This window comes from Anopheles stephensi, chromosome 2 (assembly GCF_013141755.1).
Source record: "Anopheles stephensi strain Indian chromosome 2, UCI_ANSTEP_V1.0, whole genome shotgun sequence".
NCBI lineage: Eukaryota > Metazoa > Arthropoda > Insecta > Diptera > Culicidae > Anopheles > Anopheles stephensi.
The window spans coordinates 27,728,768-27,749,515 of NC_050202.1; the positions used below are offsets into that span (position 1 = coordinate 27,728,768).

A 20,748-nucleotide genomic window follows, 5' to 3' on the forward strand; every position below is an offset into this window, starting at 1 on the left:
TGTATGAGATATGATCCCCGGTCCACTGCCGTTTAAAGACCGGCGCCACTATCGCCTCGACCATCAGATTGGCTCTATCCTTAGCCTTAAACACTTTAAGTGCGGCTCTTGAAAGTGGTTGAGAATATTTCATAAATGAGACAAATAAAAGTTTTCACTAGAATATTTTCATTTCTTCACTATAGAATGTGGCATCTTAGTGATAAAGTGAGTAAAAAAACTCGTTCGGGTAAAGCAAATGGTAGCGAAAAATGTGTTATTTTAAAGATATAAACTAGCAAGAAAACCCCCAACAAGAAACACATTATTGCTTTCTCTTCTTTCGCAAAAATCGCATCAATCTCTTTCGCTTACCATAATCCTTCCGGAAAGCGAATCCAATACCATTTTAAAAACCATCAAAAGCCTACCAATCTCGCTCGACAGCCGACACGTGCACCTTCCGCGCTCGTGCAGGTTCAGCAACACCGAACATCCTGATTTGTTTACCTCGCGCCCTGCTATCTTCACCCGGTAATCGTTTCCTCCGGTAAGAACCCGGTCAGGTTTTGCTGTTTCGATTTGTAGACGTTTGTCTTCCCAGAAATTTGGTTCTCTCCTCTTTGCACGAGAGAGAGCGCGATTTGTACGCGAAATTGGTTCGATCTGATGCCGATCTAAGTGTGACCACGGCGGATACGTGACGTGGTTGTTATTTTACAAATTTTACGTTTAATACCGCTTCCTCACCACATCACAATACGCGGTAGCGGGGGGAGGTTTTTTTGTTGCTCCAAAATGTCTACACCTCCAAAGTTGTACGCTTATAAAGATTTTACTTCATTGTCATTGCTTATCTGTCACCTGGCTGTCTCGCTCCGGCAGCTGATAAAGATAAAGCTACCATGCCTTGCCATTTACGGTTTCCAGTAAAGGGCAACATCAGGCACATGGTTCGAACGGTCGTACGCACGCACGCACGCACTCACGCACGTACTCCGTTTTACCGTGCCAGATGGAGAAGTTGAAAAAGTTCGACAGCCTCCAGCACGACGTGAGCGACATTATAATGGAGCCCGATTCGAGCCACACCTGCTGGGGAAGTCTGGTCCTTGGAAGTTGAGTTCCCGGATGCTATTCTTTTTCCCATACTCAGGTGTTTTACGCTTCCTTTGCTGTTGATGGTAATTTTCTCTCAAACGCCAGTACCAGCACACCTCACAACGTACGTGTTCCAGCAGATGACACCGGCGTGCGGTGTTCTAGAGCACCGCCGGTCTCCGGTAAAGGCAAATTAGGTTAACTTACTTTCGAACGGTGCCGAAATTGGTTCGTAAACCCCGAACAGGCCCACTGTCCACTGGAACGCCGCGGGAGATCGTGCCTCGTGGCCTTTACTTACGCACAGACAGATCGTGGCAGGTGAGTGCGCGGGAAACAATGTTACACTCGTGACTACACGCGCTTTTGTGGGACCTCGATGGACCTACGGTAACGGGGAAGCAGCTTTGTTTGTGTAATGATTTATTACATTACCTCCCGATCGCGGTACGCTGTAATCTGTGCAAGTTTTCCACAACCGCTGTTTCGCTTCCGTTTCCCCCTTGGTGATTCCGTTCCGTGGCTGTACAAATTTCCAATCTGTTACAGCTATTTTCTTTACAAACTTTTCAATGTATTATGCAAAAACTCGGCTCGGCTGCTCGGCAAGATTGGTTTAGTGCCTGCTGATGTAGCACATGGGGAAAGCCACATACGGTGGTCGAGCGTATCAGTGGGTGTGAGGCATCGTTTATCAGCTGAGGTTATGAAGCTATGATTAAAGTGTATTAAAATGGGGCTTTTTCTGCAAGTCCTAGACTTGGGCCGTGATAATGTCTCTTTAATACTTAGGAAAAAAGGTAATTCATTGAGATAGCTTTATGGACGAGGTAAATGGATTAATAATGACTTAAGACATGTTTTTCAACACGTTTTGTACTAAAAATTGCATATCTTCAAGCGTAAAACATTACTCACAATACAGACCCTTTATGGTACTAAGAAGTCGTCCAATGGAATCTTGATTGAGTGAGGGGAGAATTGCAAATCGGCGTTGGAACTTACCAATCAGCTATGTATAGTCTATCGAGTGTTTGGTCTAACTCTTAACCTAACGTCCTCTTAAAGGTCATGCCTGCAATTTCTGGCTTACTAGACTTGTTGATACCGCATAGTTGGATAGAAGGACCTCACTAGGGGTGAACGGCCCAGATGATATTTGAACTTCGGTCTTGTCGTGTAAAGACCGTCACTGCTATCGCATCTACCACCGGGGCGCTTTCAATTTAATTACTGCTTTCTTTATTTATTGCTGATTGTAAAAATTCCATAGTATCCTTTACTGTAAGCATAGTTTTTGAGGTGGTTCGGTGGCTGAGGTGATAACGGTGACGTGACAGGACTGGGGATCAAATCCCATCCAGACCACTTTCCCGTACGCAAGTCTGACTATCCAGCTACGGGCAAGATCATGTCACTGGAAACCAGAAATGCCAAGCCCAGACCTTTCAAACCCGCTCTGGCAATCCAATATCCCCTTTCTGAGCCTTTCTGACGAACGCATCAATTCCGTGGATCCATTTCAATTTGAGCCTACCACGCCTTCTTTGTCCATGTGGACAACCTCTAAGGACTTTACGGATTGGGTCGTCCGGTGTCATTCTCATGACATGACCAGCTCTCCGGAACCTGGCGAGTCTAATTCGTTGTACGACGTGGTAATCCTCATTGTAGCGGCACCTTGAAAGCTTCTTAGAGGATTCCATCTGATTTGTACGCCATGTCTCCGAGGCGTATGTAAGTATTGAAAGTATCATCGTCGAGAAGTTATCTCAGGGCAATAGCGAGAACCAACTTAAATAGGTTTAACTTAGCTCATTTCAACTACTACCACCATCAAAAACGTTTTCGTCGAAAAGATGGTCCCCGAAGATTTCACCTCCGAGTCACGCGATTGGCCCTCTCCATCGCCAAATTGAAGAGGAAATTTCCCTGGCAAAGGCCCTTGAATGTAGCATACATGTACCACAACTATATCTTCTTTGGCACTAAAACCTCGACAGGGTTTAGCCTGCCATTTCTGGTTTCCTTTTCTCTTGGGTATATCCATAGCGAGAAAGTCGGGTCTGGGTAAAATTTGATTCAGATACTGTCCTATAAACAACCAGTCCCAGCCAGCCTTTTACTACACTCCACCCAGAAACACAAATCAAAATTGCCCAATTCCATGAATTGCAAAACTATTCGACAAACCTCCTGTGACTATTGAAACCATTTATTTTAAGTATTACAAGCAATTATACGCTAAACGGAGAGGGGAATGTTTCGCCTAATTAAGCACAAAACAAGAAACATTCTTAGAAGGCGAGCGCGTCAAACTGTCCGATACCTTCCCGGAAACGGTTCGTTACGATCACGCAAGCTTGATCTCTGCAGGTCATACTACATCGATTTACCATCGGTTTTGTTCAAAAAAGGCTCAGCTCTTCCTATCGTCGGTTCGATGACAAGCCTGTACTTTCGATTTTATCGTTTTCGGCCGACTTTGGCCGATCGTTGCTCTCGAAGAAGGAGCAAAGAAAGGGGTTTTCCCGTAATCCTTGCATTATCATTGATGGCACGGTAGCGGTATTAACGACTGACACTGGCAGTCCTCCCGGTTCGGCAGGACCAACATGAGTGTGATCAACAGCCGCCAACGTAACGCAGCCATCGAACGGGGAATGCGAATAGCTGTAGTTGTCGAGTGTGTGTGGTGAAAATGATTGCGATATGCAATCACATTGACAACCTAATCCAGTTACGGGGAGGCACGTGTTTTGTTGTGGGTGAAACCCACCCCACCCCACTCATATGCCGTGCGAAGAACAATATCAGTTGTATAAATGGTTTGCTTCCAGGGTTTGTGAAGCGACAACAACTTTCCTCCGTTGTAGCGTTACAATTTGATTTTTGAACATGTGGTTCTCGTAATAGCTGAGGGGCCGGCTGTTTTTATGGCTCACACAAACTTGTCTGTAGCACATTTGGATAGATAAAAAGTTTATAAACGAAACAAACATTTTGAGCAGCAATCACCACGACGTGAAAATGAACCAATGGAACATATCAGGGAATGTATGAAATTTTAATAACTCTCACTCTCTCTCATACATGCTCAAATACTTCCTCCCTAAGTGCAAAAGCCTCACTTTCCCCACAAATCCCAACAGGTAGTGTTTTTCTTCTCTTCTCTTGCTGTTACTGCTTTTTCACCTCGTTTGCGACATAATGCTTTCCGTCCCAACCTGATCCAACCATCGCCAACCAAAAAAAATACCAACCCTCACGTTCATACTGCCGCTGCTGACGTCATTACCATCAAGAATGAACGCGACGCTTATTGCTGCTGACTGCGGTGCGTTATTCGGGCGAAATATTTTCCGAATTTTCTGTCCCCCCCCCCTCGACCACCGGTATGCCGCATGCCGGTTGCTTTGCCTTTTTTTCCGGTCGAACGGGCAGGTTAGCCCAATGCTTCCCAATGCTTAGTTGTTGTTCATCATGCCGTCATTTCCCAGCAATCATTATCACGCTCAATGTTTTGGCAACGTTTCAGGCGCGATAGCAGAACGCTGCTATCCAGAAACAGTGCTCAGATTATTTACTGAGCACAGGAACTAATCATTTATTCCGGAGCTTTTCTGCTCCGGTACAATCGCGCTTCAAGGAGAAACATCTGCAGCTGGAGAGCTTGTGAGAGCGAGAGAGCGAGAGAGCGAGAGAGGACGGCATGATGTACAAATTTGTTTAGCTTTATGAACTTCCGGTTCCCATCCCCGGAACCGATCCTCTGTTTAGTGCCGCTTAAAGCTCCCAAATATCGTCCTACCCTTGTCAGCCTCCATGAGTTGAAGCAAGGGCCCAAAAAAAAGCAGCTCAGGATTTCTCGCTCATTTAAACATTCCCGGCGAAGCCTGGTGACACCGGCATAACGCGCTCAGGTGGGTTGAGAAAGAATGTTCGTGTCTCTGCTCGTTTATCTAGCCGAAATTTGCAGCGACATGTTGCTTGCATGATGAGTATGTTTCATGGAGCAAAAAAAAACCGAACCGCCTCCATATCAGCGATAAGCGTTACGTTTCAAGGTTAGGACAATCATTACAGCCGAACGCGTGTAACGATTTAAATCATTATGGAGAAAACGTGCTGGAGAAGCTGTTGATAGCACCTCCGCCAGCATTCCACCAGCAAATGAGACCCACTGCCGTACTCCAAAGTTAGGCAAGGGAGAGGGAGAAGCGTGAACATATTTCGCAACGCGTGGCCTCGTTGACGCCCGTGTTGTGTTCCGAGAAATTATTTCACGCTAGCCAAAAATTACGATCACACCAAATTGATGCGTAAAATCTGTACTTCCTTTCCAGCAGCTTCGGTTCGGTCGCTTTTTCTCTCCTCCCAGACTGGTGCTTGCAACATTGTGTGTTGTGTGCGGGAAACTGGTTACTAGAGCTGCGAACTTTTCTTGCCGGAACTAAAAACTAGGCTCAACATGTAGGCGAGCTTGCGAGCTCCTTGCTTCCTGCCAATGGAAGCAAACAGCGCAAGAAACAACTACTGCTGTCTTGAGAAACACTAAAAATACTGTGTCTGTTCCGCGGGCTCAAGTTCTAATTAGCATAAAAAATAAGTGGGTGGTAGGCTACACGGGGGAGGGGGGAGGAGTAGGTGAGTCTGTCATTTGCGTTCCGAGCGTACTCGAGTGTTGGAACTGACAGTTTTGGGAAAAATACTCGTGGTCCGACTCGTAAATTAATGGATGCGTTCCGCCTCTGGTTTGCTTGTTTGCGACTCGAGCAGACGAGCAGACGGATGGAATTAGCATTTTAGGGGCAGTTTAATTGAACAACACTTTACTGATGAGCTGCGAACGTTGTTTTCATTCCGGTTTGAGCGTTTTTGGAGGGGAGGGATTCCTTGTTATTTGGAAAGTTCCACAGGCACAGGAGGTGACTCATACAGGAAACGGGTGATATAGTTTTAATAGTTGTTTACTTCCTGCATTTAATTTATGCTAAATGTGGCTGTTAAGTGATTAGTCTAATTATAGTTCTGGATAGGCATGCTTGTTGTTGTGGAATGATTTGAAATAATGTCTTCCGTTAGCTTTTGCTTCAAGTCTCTCGCTCTTCTTAGGACATGCCTGGGTTACTACACTTAACGATTCCACGAACTTGCATAGTCAGTCCTCATTTTGAGGGGACAGTCCGGCGGGGATTTAAACATCGGTCCTGCCGTGTGAAGACTGTTGTCGCTATCGCTTCCATCACTGTGTCAGCATCGCTTTGAGTACTTGCGGTTAAAATGAATCAATATATTATGGAAGCCATGTACAGTGACGGATAGCAGAATAAGACCACTTGATGTTTTAAAATCGTAAAACTGAGGTTATGGTTTATATTTTTAGCGGATTGACTTATTTTTTTAAATTAAGTTTCAGCTGTTGGCTTTTTTTTTAAATAGTTTTGGACATCCTTTCTTTCTATCTTTCAACCTTCACATAGTCTAGGTATGTAATCAAAAACAAATTTGAGTCACATCTTATTACTTTATTAAAGTATTTTTTACCCAATGATTTGTGAATTTTTGTAAAAAAAACTAGAATCGAAATAAAAACTTGAGTTGTTGAGGATGCTTTTGCCAAAGTTTAGTTTGATTATTTTATTTAAGAACGGCCTGTCCATATTGCTATTAGAAGTGATCTTATTCTATTGTCCGTCACTGTATGCAAAGTGAAATATTCGGCCTGATCATGAACGTCGAACGGCAGTCGAATCGAATGGAGACGTCGAATCGAACGGCAGAAAATTTGGTATCATCCAACATATTCGAATCGACGAATGTCACATCGATTTTTTAAGCTTTTTTGGTTGTCAAACTGGCTTCTGAACTGTCAAACCGGACCCAAAATATGAACAATACTGCATGAACATTTTGTTTACGGAGAGCGATAAAGTACAAATAAAATACAGGAAAAGAAAAACTATCGTCAAATTAAAGTAAAAACGATTTCAGCGAGTAAACGCTGCAAACGAAAATGATTTCAGCATATTTCATGTCAAGCATTCGTCGAATGAAAGCTCCGGTTATTACTCGAACGGCAGCTCGAACACTGCTATGATATTGATTGAGCTTTTTGATGAAGCTTTTTTGCCGTTCGACGTTCATGATCAGGCTGATTATCTTGTGTTTTTTAAGGCAATCAGTACAATCTGTGTGATAGAATGCCTTTGGTCAGCTAGGGTTATTCTTTGGATACTGCTAGAGGCGAATTATTTTACATGTACACAATATTTTTTAACATATACACACAGGATACCTAGGTTTGTGTAAATCTGGTGTCCGGTGGAGGACTTCAAAATTCTTTTCATAACATTAGTATCATCGTTACACGTAAACAATATAGCTCTCCAAGATCCATACCAATCTCTAAGAGGGTTGAGACTTCATATACGATGGGACTTCGCTAGATTGGTTACGAAATGCCTTAATGCCTTCTCAGCTCATGCCCGTCATTTCTGGCTTACTCAACTTATTGATCGGGTCGGTCCGGTGGCAATGGTGATAACGCTGCCGATCTTCACACGGCAGGACCGCGGTTCATATCCCATCCAAACCGCCTCCCCCCGTTCATAGGGCTGACTACTTTACTTTGGGTAAAACCAAGTCACAGAAAACCAGAAATGGCAGGCCCAAACCTCTCGAGGTTATAGTGCCATGGAAGAGGAAGAAACTTATAGATACCTCATAGTTGGATAGCCAGTCCTTGCCTCGTAAAGACTGACACCACTGGCACCTCTTCCACCAGACCACTCCTCCAAGAATTGTCACCCAACTAATAGGAATTGTATTTTATCTGCAAATTAGTTCTAAACAGTAAGATGAGACCGCCTTTGTCGAATAAAAAAACACAACTTGCTGACAGGTGTTGATGTCATTTGCTGCTTCTTTCTGCCTCGAAATTTGGGCAACTTCAATAATTTATGTTGAATGATATATTCTCCATGGAAATGCAGCACGAAAGAACATATTCAACTCTGAACACGTGCACAAATCGTCAGCAACATTCAACGACGTTTGAAGGGTGTATAATCGATATATTCGTATCATCTTTCAAGGTAGTAACTGGAGATTTTAGTTCAATTTCACATATTTTATAGATTTGAATTATTCTTCAATTATCTGAACATCGAACATGAAGATTTTTTATTTAAAAATTAAAGATGCTAATAAAAAAGCTAACGTTGAATTCAATAGCAACTTTGCGAGGCGTTAAATGGAAAAAAAACCCTCAAATTTTAAAACATTCGCACCGCAATGCTCTGTAATCCGTAACGTGTCCTCAACAACCACCGCATCCATTTCACTACGGCCAACACAAGGTTCGGCCGGTCCTGCTCAAGGGAACATAGCGTTCTATTTCGCGCTAACCGCGGTACGAGGGACCAAAATCCCCAAAGCAATATCCAAACGTCATCACGTTGCCGTAAAGTTACCACCGACCACTTGGCGGAAAGCTACATACAACGGTCGAAAAGCAGTGTAAAAAACCCAAACTCTCGTCGAAAGGAATGACCTTGCCCATCGACAGTTTTCCGACACGCCATTGTTCAGATTGAGTTGAAGCTTCTTTTTTTTTTTGTTCGCTTTCCGAGCTCCTCCAGGGAAACGGTCTCTTCCGGTTTGCGGCGCTCGCTGGGCGATGTATCGTGGTGATTAGGTTTCCAATTAGGACCCGTCAGGACGCAAGCCCGAGCCCGATACTGCCGGCGTGCGCAGCGTTGCCGAAAGCCGTTGAAAAATGAAACACTTCTAATGGCCACCGGAGTTGGTTGGGCGTTGGTTTCATTTTCCAATGATTTGCTCCATTTACTCCTTTTGCTAGTTGCAAGTGCTCGCTCCTCTGCAATGGTGCTTACAGCTTTCCAGCCGTAAGCCAGGTCATGATCTCGTCACATTTTGCCATCACGGTCGACGGAGAGAGAGAGAGAGGCGGCTATTATTGTATGTAGAAGGTCAGACTGTGCACACCCGGGCACATTGATTTAAACTGATCCTTGCAAACGTGGTCATCGCCCATGCCCATTCTTCCCCTGCTTCCGATGCGAAGCCGCCCGAATTGATCGAACGGACCCTAGAGCATCGAGTAACAGAAGCTTGATTGATCTGCGCACCACATCCTCCGATGGGCTGCATTATTTCCCCGCACACAGAGTGAAATTGGAACCACTCTACCCAATGCCATTTTGATTGACGTATGAGTGCCAACCGGAACGATGCCTGGTGCTGCTGAGCACCCGGTACTGCGGCGTTATGCTCTCCCACTGATAACAGTGTCACACACGGTGTGTGTGTGTGTGAGTGTGGCCAGTGCATGGAACCTTGTAAAATTCCTCAGCACTGCTTTGTGATGAAATGTGCTGTACTATCCGATGGGTGTTCCATTCATTCTACCACACAAAAACATGCACTTCAGCTCACCGATATGTGGGCCAAACTGTTGTAACCGAAGATATTAGATGAGTTTTCAGTTTGCTCATCAATCAAAGTATTCGCAATTAGGCCAAGCTAATGGCACACCGAAATGCACACACACACACACACTCTTAGATACAAAAGTTTAATATTTGATGACATGGTACCGCAGCATCCCGAAATAGGTTTATAGGGTGTTCGTCGGTGATGGTTCGTTTGAAGCACGCATTCTAGTTCAAAGGAATCATTTGCTAAGGTCAAGCTGACAGAATTCACACTGCCTGATTATGTTCCGTTCCGATTAACTTTCCAATCAAATGGTAACGATCCGCATCAAAACATCGTTTCTGGGGCAGAGTTAATTTATTGCTAAATAAAGAACTCCTATTATCGCAACCTGTCCTAGGTCCGTGATGTGTATTCTTCCGAGTAATTATTTTCTACAAACTGAGCACCGATAGAGGACAACCTTGTTTACCAGCAAGATGTTCAACAGTAAATAAGAAAACATATATTTATAAATGCATCAAACTGCAGATAGTGCTTTCAGCTACCAAACTCATCGCTACCACTATCCGATTTACTCACAATCTAAGGCACATCCTGAGCAAACCAACAAGCTCACCCGAAGTACGGATCGATTCCGATCATCAATCATTGCTCCTGGTTTGACGTGAGTAAATTTAATCTATCGCACAATACTAAAGTAAATGGAACTCGGCTAGTCTGGACACCAGGCAAGCAAAGAATAGAACGGCCAACTTGTTTTAAGCCACCGAAATGGATTGCTCATAGCGTTTGAGGCCAAGTCGCATGAGGCGGCAGGCCACCGATTGCCAAACATTGCGGACATTTCTTTCTCGTTCCGACACTTTATTGACATTCAACAGGCGTTTTCGGGCAATTTCTTTCCGCCAAAAAGCAAACCTAGCACAAGGGGAAACTAAAGCGGTAAAATCGAATCGGCACTAAGCGGCGTTCATCATTATCGATTGTTTGACGGTCTAACTTTCTCCAGTGCTTGTTGCATGGATTGTTGCTGGTGGGTGCTAGAAGCGATATTATTTTCCGATGATGACGAAGCGGGAAAACTTTTCTCAACCCAATATGAAGATCTCCAATTACAGTTTGGAGTTCATGTAATAAGAGTAAAACTTCACAAAACAATCACTCTGCTACGTATGACTTAAATATTTCTTACAATCATTACTGTCTCGTAAAATATATTTGAAAAATATTTACAACCTAAAGAATCCTAAAGAATTCCTCACCACAGCTAGAATACATCAACCAGAGCTTCATATTTAATTTCCCACCTGTCTAGCCTACACCTTATATTCCAGTGCCACCATCTAACGTCCGATCTTTTGACAAAAACCGACACCGGAAAACCTCCAAAGCACCGGAAATCTCGATGGCGCGCATACTGCCCGAGAGGGAAACTATTCTTCCAGCTGGCTACGACCACCAGAAAGGAAGTTGTCGGTTTCCAAATTGCCTTCCGACTTAACTAACAATTTGTTCGCGATTGTGATGCTGCTACAAAAGTGAGAAAGAGAACGAGAAGCATGGAACGAGGGCTACCAATCACCCGTTTTAGCCATAAGCTTAAACGTCACCAACCGTCAACACCTGGATTGGACGAAATTTTAATACCACCAGAGCATTCGCTGGAGCATGATAAATTGGATGTAAGGAAAAGAAAAAAGGGAAAATGAAACGAAACTCGAGCTCGAGCCCGAGGTTCGTTCAAGACATCAGATACCCAAGAATGTTTTGCAAGAATTAAAAAGTAGAACAAAAAACTGTTTACTTTCGTTTCAAAGTGCTCGAATTTCGTCTATTTTGCTCTATTTTTCAACTTGTTCAAGATCTATTTCGATTTGGCTGAGTGAAGTTTTTCCTTCCTTTCTTTCGTTGGACGCACTGAACGAAGACGTCCCACCTTCTTGCGCTTGAAGATAAGCGAAAACTTTGAAAAGTGGATGGATATGAAAAGTGTCATCTTTCGTCGTTTAAATGATTTCTTTATCTTCGCTTTTTAACGTTCGGGCTTCATTTTGGTGATGTGGATGTGTGGAACAGGGGGGAGTTTGTCTAAATGGTTTCAAAATTAAATTTGATGCCTGTTTGGGCAGATTCCATGTTTTAAATGGTTTTTTAGATATGTGATGTCAAATTCATGTTGGCTCGCTGAGGCGGTCTGAAGGCCAGAGAAATTTTTCGTGGGTTGTACACACATTTTCTGATGCTATGTGCTTTGGATGGGGCGGTCCTGTGGCGTAGGTAACAGCGGCGTCGATCTTCACGCGTCTGGACCGAAGTTGAAATCCCTTGCAGACCACTGACTATCCAGCCAAAAGTATAATCAAGCCAGAGAAAGCCAGAAATGACAAGCCGAACCCCTTGCTAGGTCTCAAGGAAATCAGAAATTACGATAAAGGATTCAACACCTTTAGATGTCAGATACTCAACATTTCAATAAGTAAAAATTTGGTAAGGAAAAAGCATGTCCCATTAAAAATATTAAACAAATTAAACAAAAAAAATAAAATAAAACATTAAACAAATTTTGCACCTTTGAAGTCGTCCAAAACTTCACCTTTCTGGGGTCAAAAGTCAGCAACGACAACAACATTGATGTTGAGTTACGCGCAAGGGTGCTGGCTGCCAACCGGTCATACTGAGGAACTGAGGAAAATTCTCTATTCTAAATACCTGTCACCGACGGACGAAGCTGGGACTGTACAGAACATTTAAAGTCCCAGTACTCACATACGCCTCTGAGACATGGACTCTGTCTAAAATTGACGAAGCCCTCTTAGCCGCGTTCGAAAGGAAGATGCTCAGAAGGATTTTTGGCCCCGTATGTGTGGAAGGACAATGGACAATGGAGGAGCAGCTACAATGACGAGCTCTACGTGATGTACGATGATCTCACCATCAGTGGGCTGTTCAGGTCATGTGAATGACACCGGACGACCCAGCCCGTAAAGTCCTTTTATGCCGGCCACACGGACAGAGGAGGCGTGGTAGGCCCAAATTGAGACGGAGTGATGGCGATGATGCGTCCGTCAGAACGGCCGGGATAACGGATTGGCAGACGACGGCGCTAAACCGTGAGCGGTATCGAGGATTGTTGGAGCAGACCAAGACCGCAAAGCGGTTGTAGCGCCAGATAAGTGGGTAACAAATTTTGATCGCAATAATCGATAGGATTCACTATCCCGTTCTGATGACCTCAAAGAAGCCTTACTGATCGCATCTAACTCTCTGGCCGTTCAGAATATCTCTTTTAAATTGATAGATGCTCTGCTGTGAATATGCTAGTATAAGACAATAATTAAGAATGAATTGAGGACGTCAATTCCTTTCGTCACCTCATGCCACAACCATTCTTCTTCTTCTTCTTGGCCTAAAGAGCCTCTTAGATCATGTCTGGCATTTATAGCTTACTAGCCCAGATGGGATTTGAACTGCAGCCCATCCATGTAAAGACCGGAGCCTCAAACGATCATATGCATTGACCACATTGAGCAAATTAAAACCATTTTAGCAAAAAGCACTTTGCCTTATTGCGCTTGCATCTTCAGCACACTCACGCCTGCACTGGTCATCTAACAAGTCGTCCATTGTTTTGCTTCGGAACGACTTCCTAACCCATTCGCTACAGGATGCGGCAAAAGACCAAAGATCCTTGTCCTTGGCGATATCTTTGCCCATCTACCGCCCTATATTCTTCCTTGCTCCCGGGAGTATGCCAGAAGAACGTGCTATAAAACGTTACCTTGCAATGAAATATTCAGAGTCCCTGCAATACCTTGTATAATATCCCCATAAACAGTACAAACATGCATACACACAGCGACACGTGCACAAACACTTGCAAACAATCGGAGTGCAGCTTCCGGCCACACCGGTGATACCGCATGACGTCGACGATTCCCCGTGTGCGCTTCCATGCTCCATTCTCTGTTTCTCTCTCTGACCATTTTAACTTCATGCAACAAACCTGCCGGAACGTTAGTAAGTCAAGCAAGTAGCGACAGTTGGTTAGTGTGTGTGTGTGTGTGTAGTGCAGTAGTACAGGGTCGAATACAAAGCAAGCCAAAGAATGAACAAGTCGCACTGCTGGGCGACCTCGACCCGGTACCTGAAGTTCACCGTGCGGCTCGGTATCGGTTGGACATGAGCATCTCTCTGCCGTCTTAAAGCTTTCCCAACCATTTCCCACCGCCGCCCCATATGGGAGAGCAGCGAAACGATGCACGGTTGCCGTTATCACGATCCCTCCGGGCCATTCTTCACGTGTAACCTCAATATAATTCTTTTTACATCGAAGTTGTATCGTTTCGTTTCTTACTTTCTGTCCTCGAGCTACGGGCTTCCTTGCCCCAGAATGTCTTTCCTGCCGACCCGAAACCTTCGTCACATGCCACCGCGGCGGCTACAGGAAGGTACAATTCTGTGAAACCCATTATGTGTGGAACATTTTTTTCTCTCTTCATCTTTTAAAGACGATAATGGTCCGAAAGCAAGAGCGAGGGAGAGAGAGAGGGAGAGAGAAGAAGAGCAAGTCGCTGCTAAAGCTTAGCAGAAACGAACAATAAGCCTGATGGCGGGCAATTTGTGAGAAAAGTGGCGCACAAAGCACACGCAAATGCAAACTCAAACTAAGGGGGAATTAAGGTATTCGGATCAATCGACGGATTACGTGCAAGAAAAGGTGATGAAAAGCAGCTAAAACCGGATTAAGCATGGGAGTTTGGAATTACACTTGAGACACACGTGTAAGGCTGCCCGCATGCACTTGATTCCGTAGCCTAAAAACATTTGAACTTCAACATTGGGCAAAATTTCAATATTAAATGTAAATGTTACCGTTCTGATTACACTGCTGATTGATATTTCTAACACCGTCCAACCAGATTCCCAGATGAGAAGCTGCTGCTGCAAGTATTGCATTACAAAAGCACTATAAAATATGCAAACCAAATGCACAACTCATACCCCGAAAACCTCGTATTTATGGAGCGTCCCAAGAGTCTCCCGGTTCCCCGTAGCCTGAATCGGACCGATCGGACAGCTCGCCTCTCTTTGTTTCGCAAGTGCAAACTGCAGTTTTCCAGTTGCCCAGTGCACCTATGGCACCCGAGAACGGTCTGGGAAAAAATATTTTATTCATCTGGGGCAGGTGAACATTTCCCGGAAATGCTGCGAGGATGCCAATCACCGCCGGCTCAGATTCTTTTGCTCGACATTTCAGGGGAAAGGAAAAAAAATTAATAGGAAACCCAACACCGGTAACCCCGTTTTCGAGGCGACCAGCGCTCTGGATGTGGCCGGAAAAACGGTAAGGCAAGCGAATGCAGCGAACCACCAGCTAACATTCCTGGTGCTGAGTGCAATACTTTCTGTTTTTCTTAAACGGCAAAGTTTTTATTCAAGGTTTTGTTTGAATATAAACTTTAATAAAACCGTTTTTCTATGGCACAATCCGGCTTTTTAAGCTATGAGCACTTTTTTTTAAACACCCATACCAAAAACTGGGCAGATGTGGTTTGAATAATATCTTTAAATGCCTATTTAACTAAGAGATCTTAACCAAGGAGATATTCTTGCCTGAATTCGTTTCAATCTGACACTAGCGAGGACCAACCAAGACTCGATGGTGAAAAGTACGGGATCAATCCAGATCCTGGTATCCGCTGATAGACAACATGTTAATAAGGCTCCCTCAATGGTCCTCTCAATACGGTATCGAAATATGAGGTGAAAGTCATCATCAACATAATTTAGAAACTTATAAAAACATTGAGCAAACCGCACTGAATCTCAGTTATGTTATGTTAAAGTTGTCCAATGTTGAAGTTGTCACCTATCGAGGGACAAAAGTCCGCACTGACTCAAGGGTGAAGACTCCTCTCCCTTGAGTGGTTTTGCTTAAGGAAGCTTTTCATCGCAAAATATCATCTATGAGACATATACTCTGTGCAAAACTGATGAATATCTCCTAGCCATAATCAAGAAGAAGATTCTCAGAAGGATTTTTGCCCCTATATGGGTTGAAAATGAAAGCCTCTTAGCCGCGTTCAAGACGAAGATGCTCAGAAGGATTTTTGGATGTGTGGAAGGACAGTGGAGGAGCCGCTACAATGACCAGCTCTACGTGATGTACGATGATCTCACTGGTCATGTCATGAAAATGGCATCAGGCGACCCAGCCTATAAAGCCCTGTCCAAACTGAGACGGAGTGATGGCTTCATTGTTTCATTGACCCGCTTTACGAGCTTTATGGCTGAGGCGAAGTAGACTCGCCTGCCTCTGGGGGGCTCATGTCAAGTCATGACGATAACACCTGACGACTGGAAGCCTCCAAAAAGGCTGGGATATGTGAGCGGAATCGAGAGGTCCTGCAGCCAACACTGGCGGCCCTAAGACGAAGTAAATAAATTTAATTTGCTAAAGGCACAAGTTTCCTCAATCAAACTTATGTAATATGCAGGATCGATCGGGGTTTTAACGCGACGGTCGCCATGTAATATGCATCGCGGAGCGCACCGGTTAAGTCGGCTAGGCGACTTCAGATGTTCAGAGGGAACATCCCTTACTAGCTCGTTGGGGACTTCGAGGCCTTACCTTGGGTAGGGGGACTCTCAAAGCTCTTGAACAGATTTGGACACCAGGTTCTTAGTTGCAAGCTCAGGAACCAACTCCTTCGTTGGCTGGGGAAGACAGCTTTATTTATACCAAAAATGTCTTAGTTTATGGTTAGTTTATGTTAAATTTAAAATAACTTTTCCTATTTGTATAGTTATATTGCCTAATAGTTTTTTTTTCTGGTTGGCGACAAGAGCATAAAGCTTTTGTCGTAAAGTTTCTTTACGAAGTGTCGAATTTCGTTTGGATGGATGGACTTGAGTTATTGTTTGTTAGTTCGAATAAGTCTTGTTTTGTTTGTTGGTTGAACAGCATGGTCTAAAAATTTGTTTACATTAACGTTCCGCATGGAGACAAGAACTTAAGGTTCTTGGGGCAAACAATGTGTCGCCTTACGTTGCGCAATTTTGGTTTGATACTGGTTAGGTGGTTTGCTCCAGTTTAATTGCCGATTTACCGTTGCTGCGCCTGATACCTGTGCGCCGGGTGTTTGCTTCTGTTTTGTTCGTATCATGTTGCATTGCGTCACTCGCTAGCCGGGTGTGCTGGTCAGTGTTTGAATGTTCATGTTTTATCGTGCGTTAGGTCAAGAAAAGCTAAATCTGCATTTATAATTTGATTTGATAAAATGTAGGTTAATGGTTTAATGAATTGTCTGTCTGAAATTAGGGTATGGAGCATTGTTTGTTTCTGTGAGGCTAAGAAATGTCTCTGTTAATAAAATATTGTTAAGATACTTAGCAAGTATGCTACACTTAGAACTAAGTAATAAAACGTTCACGTTGCGAAAACCACAAGGGCTATTCAACAATTTTCGATTGCAATTTTTGCTTCTGATATAATTATTCTGCAAATTCACTACACTTATGAATCAATGCATAATCAATTTTTACCGCATCCACCATAACGCCATTAACAAATTGACAACCCTCACTACTCACCAATCGGGTGGGTGGGAAAACCCGGTGTAATCGTACATGGTACGAGAGATTGCACATCATGTCCGGCCTACAATTGCTTGCGAAAGCCTCATAACTAACCTACAAACCTCTGTTACCTGCAGGTAAGTAATGGAAGGGTGTTTTTGCACCCAAAAACCAATTAACTGACCCTGTTTGAATGTATCGAAACATAATATGAAATAACATTTGATGTACCTCCAAATTGCAATTTAAGCGGAACGGTGAGAATGGTAAATAAATATACAACCACTGTTCGAACGGGCCTCATTCGATGCGATAGAGAGGCTCGGCTTAGCTGCGGTCAGCGAATGTCACCAAACGCGGTACTGTGTGCAGCGCAAAGATACAATTCGATATGCATCGTTTGTATCCAGGACTGCGTGTCACAACTCTGTCCTTTTCTCTCCTTCTCTCCTTCTCTCTCTCTCTCTCCAGACACAATAGAGATACCTGACAATTCCCAGCCCAAGCGTTGGCGAGGATGTGCTGAACGTTGAATCATGATTGGTGGAATAATGCAATACTTCCTCCCGCAGCAAAATCAAGACTCATTAGTTCAGTAGTACAGCCCGGGTGTGGGAACTTAAATGCATGGCTGCAACAGTGATGCTCATCGGCAACATCCTACGGAAGGCGGATGTAGGCGAACCGAAGGCGATACGATGTTCATTTGTACTTAATTAGAAGAATTCAATTAAACTGTTCAACGTGTGCGTGCGATATCGGTGATACATCGAATTTTACTGATGCATCGATGCACTGGCTTGTCACGATGCACTAACAATTAACAAAGCGAATCTTTGTGAGGTTAAACTGTCTTACAAGTGGAACTCTTTTAGATACATACTTATAAACCCATATGGATATGTTCAATAGTCGAAATATGACTGTAACTGTCATGAAGTAATTAGCTTATCGAAGAGATAATTATAAAAGATTTGTGATTTGACTTTTCCACTAACCTAACCGAATCAACCAAACCTACAACACATACCAGCATTGATAAATCAATGAGGCAGCTTTCACTGTTGACGTATCATAAATCAGTCGATCGATCCATGCTATACCTCCGTGGCGGTTTTATTAGGTCGCGTGCAAAATATCTCAAACATGCTTCTTGCCTCGGCTACATTGGCCTCAATCTAGCTTCTTGCCATACCTTCCGAAACATCGATAGTGCAGCATCTGTTTGGCGCTCACGCGATAAATCAATATACGGTCATCATTAACACATGGATTCCGAGCCAAGGTCATTCTGGTTAAAGTTAAGTGGCATTGCATTCTGTAACCGTTTTTGGAGAAATTGTCGTCTAAGTGACTACGTACGTGACAAATATCCATTATTGAAAAGCCTATACCGACAAAAACCTTCCAACATCACCATCATCAAGTTACTAAAACTAAAATTGCTCCATCTCTACCTCAACGGCATCCTTGCCATTTGCAAGAGTACCTCCCAATTGCCTGCTTCAAACTAAAGATGTCGATTGGTTGACAACATTCAAAGTTCAACATGCCTCGACGGTGGCAACCCAGTAAACCGAGAACATCTTCTCTAGAAGGCAAGTGCATCTCAAACCACATACAACTTTTGGTCAACATCATCACGCCAGCTTTCTGTCACGCCTGTAGAAATAGAGTTTTATTGTTTGCCGATGGAAATCGATGCAATAAACAAGTAACAAGCATCTGTAGAGGCTACTGTTTCCAAAACCCCACCCATGTATTCCGGCACAGTGGCAGAGAGAACTTCCAAACCAAGAAACTGTGCGATAACCTGCTCGAGGGAGTTGTGTCCTCTTTCCCATTCCGCATACCGCGCACAGAAGGCACAGGCACATACCGCCCGTTCAATAAGTTAGTCGAGTGAAGTCACCAATTTGCACCCCAAAACCCCGGGTCCACACACACAAACAACAGTCAAACAACAGTGGGCTGTGGTATTTGTTTGAAAAATAAGCGGCCATGCAGTGTCGAACTTTGCCCACAGCCGCAAAAAACTGTAAAGTCACAAGAAATGGCCCGAAAAAGGGCAACTCGGAGTAAAGTCCTACCATCGATTCTATGTTCAACATCTAGGAGAGCAACTTTACACTCCAAACAACCAATTTTGTCGGTCACAATCAGCATAACGGATCACGGCGAGCTGGGAATATGGTAATGTAAGCTCCGGTCCGGTCCTTTGGCCGGGCCATCCATTCCGTACAAAGTGGTTCCATTATTCATAGCGTAAATAAATTCGCTGCAATGTCACTCGGAAGTGTGTGTGTGTGTGTGTCCTCTGTGCGCCTGCACCGGTACGCAATGGACGAGCATGATTGTGAGCGGCAAACAAGTGAAGCTAGCTTTCTTTTGGTGGTAGTTTTGCTTTAGTGTTAAAGTTGAACAAATGGAACGATTCTTGTTGGGCCTGTTGGCAGGTACGGTAAGGCTGATAGTTCTTAACAGTCGGATAGGACAGTTGTCATCCTTGTGTGTCGGTTCGGAAAGCGTTCGGAAGGGTGTTCACAGCTTCAAAGCAACACCGATAATGTTTGAATAGTGTTACAGTTTGAATCCAATTTATAAAATTAATTGTACACTTATCTCCGAGTTCATCTTCAAGTTCAATCTTGCAAGTTGTTTAAAACTTTAGTGATAATGCTACAAGGCGAAAGAAATAGTTCAGTAGCTGCCCAGAACTGAGATAAAAATCAGGAATAAAATTCCACGGATGGTCTGTCTTAATTCGTTCAGGTTACTGCTCATCATCAAGCTTCCGGAGTTGCTTCTCACAACTAGTTTGTGAGCAGCGGTAGCTTCCGGAGCAACCGAAAGGAGTTGCTTCTCACAACTAGTTTTGTGTTTGTACACTGATACTTATTTTTATTGACGTAAAACGCAATAATAAAAAATTAAAACAATTAGAAGTGAACGCTAAAACAGAAGTAAAATATGAGGCCGCGCGCGAGCCACGTCTATCCCGGAACCGTGATGAGCAGAGAGTGTGTAAGGATCCGCAACATCCTTACTTGCGAAACTTCCACGCTCTTAAAGCTCATCCACGATCGTCGCTACCGTGAGACCGTGATATCCGCTACACATCGGATGCTGTCAACTCCCAGACAGCATAGAGCGCATGGTTAGGCTATGTTTTAATCAGGATGCAACAACTAGGAAGATAGTACATATCTCTCCCCAATAGACCATCACTAGCAGCATCAACTTGATGCCTCATCAACTTCATGCTACAGCATGTATCATATAGACTTCATCGTTTCGATCCTGAAACGCTTAATCTGACACTTGGATGTGTTCGATGGCCATATTGTTTAACCACTTTTTCAATCTGAAACTGTGACACTATGACTGTAAAAAGGATCGCTTCTCTTCTTTAGCGCTGCAACCTCGAAAGGTCTCGGCCAGCTATTTCTGGCTTTCCTCGAGTTGAATATACCTGCAGTTAGATAGTCAATCTAGGGCACAGGGATGTAGTCTTAATGAGATTTGATACTCGGTGCTGCTACCCACCGTATAGTTTGAAGCAAGTATATGTATATAAACAACATACTATAGGCTTGGAGGCCCCTCGGAGATTAGCTTGAAGACACC

General features: G+C 43.8%; 1 protein-coding gene across 5 annotated transcripts in view; it reads right to left on the minus strand.

Moving 5' to 3' along the window:
• LOC118506027 (muscarinic acetylcholine receptor DM1) overlaps positions 1 to 20,748 on the minus strand; it is a 92,385-nt gene that overhangs the window by 12,501 nt on the left and 59,136 nt on the right. The window lies entirely within an intron of this gene.